Raw genomic sequence first — 5,763 nt, 5'->3', positions numbered from 1 at the left:
CTATGTTTTGTATTTTTATATGATTTTTCATTTTATGTATGTGTGTTTTTTGTTGTATTAACTGGTATCTTTGTATTTGTGTATTTTTTTCTCGCGTTTATTTTTTCGATTTTTCATAAACGAACGACACGGCATTTAATAAAGTTTGACAACAATGCATTATTGCCGTTTTGTTGATTATGTGTTTGTTAGAAGTGGTAGTAGTAGTAGTAGTAGTAGCAGTCGCAGTAGTAGTAGTTGTTGTCGTTGTAGTAGTAGTAGTAGAAGTAGTAGCAGCAGTAGTAGTAGTAGTAGCAGCAGTTATAGTAGTAGTCGTAGCAGTAGTTGTAGTAGTAGTAGTAGTAGTAGCAGTAGTAGTAGTAGAAGTAGTAGTAGTAGTAGTAGTAGTAGTAGCAGCAGCAGTTATAGTAGTAGTCGTAGCAGTAGTTGTAGTAGTAGTAGTAGTAACTGAAAAAATAATTATAAAAGCTTTAGCAAACTCAAACTAAACAAACCTTCAGTAATCATATACGCCGAGAAAATCAACAACATCAATTTCATAAGCATAACAACAACATCAAAAACAACAACAATAATGATTATAATAATAAACATCGCAACAACAACAACAACAATAATAATAATAATAATAATAACGGCATCTTTCACGAAGTTCAAAAGGTCATCTTATTTGTTTGGTCGGCTATATGTAATATTCCGGAGTTATCAATGCTTCATTACATATTTGATTTTTGTCGTTGTTGTTGTCGTTGTTGTTGTTGTTGCTGTGACGTGATTTTTGTTGTTGTGGTGATGACGCCATTATTGTTGCGATGACGCCATTGTTGTAGTGAAGACGCCATTGCTGTTGTGGTGATGTTGTTCTTGTTGTTATAGTTGTTGTTATTATCATCGTTGTTGTTGTCATATTATTATTGCAATATTTTTACGCTATTGCAGTTGCTGTCATTTTGATGTTGTAATGATGTTGTTGTTGTCATATTGTTATTGTGATGGTATTTATGCTAGGACTGGTGTGTGTTACAAATATGATGTTATTGTAGTTGTTAATGTGGACATTTTTGTTTTAAAAGCATTTCTACCTTCGTTGTTTCATAGTCCGTGATATCATCAACAGCTAGTCTTTTTTTTAACAACATGTTCATACATTTTTACTGCATTATTTGAATTTTTTCATCAATTAGATTTAGATTGATCTCGAATAAAATGTCATTTTCTCAGGTTCACTTCAACACACAAACTCCACACGCTAACTCTACTAAACATACCATAAAAATCAACTTAACAATAAACATTATCAACATTTTTAAAACATTTTAAATAGAATTATCAATAAAATAATGGTATAAAAATCTTGAATCAACATGACGTGCGTGCTAGGAAGGATGTTGGGCCGTTAATTGCACCGCTTAAATATTTGATAAACCAGTGATAAATGATATTTCAGAGCTTATTGATAACACATGCGCGTATGAATTAGCAATTGAAACGGTGTGCAGGCTCTGATTGACGTGAAGGAATATATTTTAAAGTTAAACATACAAGAAAGTACATAATTACGAGAACATGGAAAACAACAGGCAAAAAGTCGATGAAACATATAGACCAACTAGCCAAGCAACCAACCAAACTAACCAGTCAACCAACCATACAAAAAACAACCAACTAAACAAACAATCAATCAATCAACTAAACAACAAGCCAGCCAGCCAACCAACCAACTAACCAGCTAATCAAACAACCAACCAACAACCAAACAAACAACCAAACGAAAACCAACCAACCAAACCAACAATCAGCCAACCATCCATCCATCCAGACATCCAGCCAATCAACCAAACAACAAAACAAATAGGCAAACATCTCATAAGCAATTGTATCATGCATGGCTGGCATGCCTCAGCAGAAACACAGAAACACGATACAACTAATCTCCACACCTGCTCTGATGAATTGCTTACACGCCCCGCGACTCACATACCAAATTTTTTTCTTCTCCCCGTTCTCTTTTTCCTCTTTCTCCACTCTCTCTCTCTCTCTCTCTCTCTCTCTCTCTCTCTCTCTCTTTCAAGTTCTCCCTTTTTCTCTTTTTTCTATTTTTTTATTTTTCGGCTTACTCCATCGCTCCCTCCCACTCTTTCACTCTCTCTCACTCTCTCTCACTTTATTTGTTTCACTCTTTCTTTTAGTCTTTTCCTTTGCTTTTCTTTTATTTAACATCTATCTATTTTTTTATTTTTCTTCTCATTTATTTGTTTTTGTATCGTGATATCTGTTTCATCGACACGATGGTATCCTAATTAAGATATGTATCTCTCGCAAGATGGTATCTTGATTGTATCTTTTTTTCTTTTAATTTCAACGTTTTGTATGTTTATACCTCCCCATTGTATGCCATGTGCATTGTTTAGCTGGTGCTGTTGTGTTTTTTTTTGTTTTTTATTGTTTTCTTTTGTTTTCTTTCAAATTTCAAATTCGGACTTCGTTAGAGTTCAGTCCACAGAGAACTGTTGACAACATATCTTACATGATAATTTTTTTGGCTTGGCAGTTTGCATACAAAAATATTTGTTATGTATGTATAATGTTTGTATGTGTGTGTACTAGATACTTGTGTGTTTGTGTTTGTGTGGATGTGTGTGAGTGTGTGTGGTGTGTGTTTTTTGAATATTTATAGACGCTTGTGCAATTTATTTCGTTTCGAATATTTCGTCTCGAATGAACAGTTTTTTCGTAAAAGTATTGTTCTTCAGTATTTTAGGTCGAATACCCGATATATCACATCAATGTACCCACTCTTGTATTTTACCTACTACATTTTAATACAACAACTTTATTCCATTTGATCCATTCATATTTTGTTCGTAACTATGGATTACAAATAATGTGCAGCACACAACAGTACAACGTAATACATATAATCTCACGTCTCGTTTCGTTTCGAAACTCAATTGTATAGAATCTCACGTGTCGTTTCGTTTCGATTCTAAACTCAATTGTATACAATGCGCATATGTTATAGTTTCACACGCGTTGTTAATAAAAACAAGAGCATCATGTATTGATGATTGTTTGAAGTGTTCTGGGTATACTTGTGTACAAATATGTACACATGGTTTTATTGCATTGCGTGTACTTCCCTCCCTACTAAGTACAATACAATAGTGTTTGTGTTTTTTTTTAAATGCAGTATTTAGTATTGTTCAATGATGTGTTAAATGCTGAGCCTGTCAGAGTTCGATTTTAAGAATGAGAATTTAAAGAATAAAAAAATATTATTTAAAATGCCTGCGTAATTATGTGTGTGTGTGTATTTGTTTGTTTGTATCCAAATATACAATTATTGTATGGTACATACAAATAGATGTACACAACTGATGCAAGTTTGCTTCTTGTGATAAAAAAATTCGCCGATAAAAGAATAGTTGTACCCGAGTGCATACGCATAAATATATAAAATGTAGTGGAAAAATGTATGTTTGTATGTATGTATGTATGTATGTATGTATGTATGTATGTATGTATGTATGTATGTATGTATGTATGTATGTATGTATGTATGTATGTATGTATGTATGTATGCATGCATGCATGTATGTATAAACACGTTTTATTTCTAGTCAGGCAAACAAAAAAAATCTTCGGACAATTGAATGATTTTTCATCATCAGCATCTTCGTTCTCCTCATCATCACACCATCATCATTTCCTATCATCACCATCATCATCGTCGTCGTCATCATTATCATCATTTTCACATATCATCATCATCACCATACTATTGAAAATAACACAATCATTTTATCACCACTTGGTTATCATTAACTCTGCTTTTATCTTATCATCATCATCACATCATTATCATCATCATCACAATCTCTATCATCAGTATCTTCAATACCAGCAGCATCATCATCATCGTCTTCGTCGCCATCTTTTTTTTTGTTGGAACATGTGTGAGTCAACAAAGGAAAAATTGAGTTGTTTGTCTGCTGAAGTAGAGTAGTAGTAGCCGCAACAGTATTAGTAGTAGTAGTTGTTGTTGTTGTCGAGGTAGTAGTAGTAGTAGTAGTTGATGTTGTAATAGTAGTTGTGGTGGTAGTAGTAGAAGTAGAGGTAATATTATTGTAGAAATACTAGTAAAAGTACTACTACTACTAACTACTACTACTAGTATTAGTATTAGTAGTAGTAGTAGTAGTTGTTGTTGTTGTTGTTGTTGTTGTAGTAATAGTAGTAGTAGTAGTAGTAGTAAGAAATTTTCTGCTGCAATCAAGAATTAAAACACATCGCAAAAATGAAATGATCAAAATTTTATTTCCCAGATATTTTGGCTGTAAAACAAAATTGCAAGACTGTCTGTATGTGTGTGTGTGTGTGTGTGTGTGTGTGTGCGTGTGTGTGTTAGTTTTTTATACTACTTCTACTACTACGACCACAACCTCTACAACTACTACTGCTGCTGCTGCTGCTGCTACTGCCACTTCTACAAAACACAACACATAGAGCTAAACAACACGCCTGCATAAACATGCATGCATAAATAACTCAATTTTTAGCATTAAGACAAACGCGTGCATCATTTCTGCTGCCACGACGACGCATTCACACACACTCACAAATAAAGATACACGCACACATACACGCACACATATACGCACACATACACACAGATACGCACGCACATTATTCTCATCCAGTACTCAACCATTTTTTAACATGGAAGAAAAACTTTCCGACATTTCAAACCCCAGCGGAAAACGGGCCAATCAATACTTGCACTTACGTCACGAGGCTCTGACGTCAGCATCACGTGACAAAATTTTTGATTTTTTTCGCGCGAGTCAAACGGACAAACTGGGCGTTTCCGGTTCGGTTCCGGCTTTCTTGTGTAGCCGGTTACGGTTTCGGTAAAAAAATGTGCACGTTTTTGTGCGTAAAAGAATCGTGTGCGTGTGTGCTGCTGTGTGTGGGTGTGTGCGTGTACTTGTGTGTTTGTATGTGCCATGTGTACATTTCAACAGATAGGGATTCATTAAAATCAGTGTTATAAGTAAGAATATTTTCAAAAAAACAAAGTTATCCTACAATTTTTTGTTACTGCATGGTCCTGTCATGTCGTTCATCACATTGTAATCGGGAATATTAATATCATCAACTCATTAAATGTATCATCAACATTATCATCATTCCACTCACCCCCACCATCACCATCGTCATTGCCATCATTATCATCATCATCATCGCCAGCAGCAGCAGCAACAACAACGGCTTCATCAGCTTCAACATCATCGTCATCATCATTTTGTATTAAAAGTCAAAAATACCAATATCGACTCAAATATTTCATAACGGGCAGTCGCGACTTATTGTTAAGTTTCATATTAAATGCTGACAAAAAAGGCAACATCCATACACACACATACACAATACACGTACAAATACACACATACATACACACGCACACACACAAACATACATACATACACAAACACACACATACATACACAAACACACACATATATACACAAATACACGCACACACACGCCCATGCATAAAAACACGAAATGTCCCGAAGTACTCAGTGTATGAAATCATACGGAATGATAAAATTAAGCCCGTGTAGTCTTCGTGCTATAAACAAATCTACTCCGATGATGATGATGACGACGACGACGATGATGATGATGATGATGAAGATGATGATGTTGGTAACAATGATGATTTTGATGGTGATAGTAATATCAAGATAGTTGATGATA

The sequence above is a fragment of the Helobdella robusta genome (genome assembly GCF_000326865.2).
Source record: "Helobdella robusta unplaced genomic scaffold HELROscaffold_39, whole genome shotgun sequence".
Lineage (NCBI taxonomy): Eukaryota > Metazoa > Annelida > Clitellata > Rhynchobdellida > Glossiphoniidae > Helobdella > Helobdella robusta.
This window is presented reverse-complemented; position numbering follows the sequence as displayed.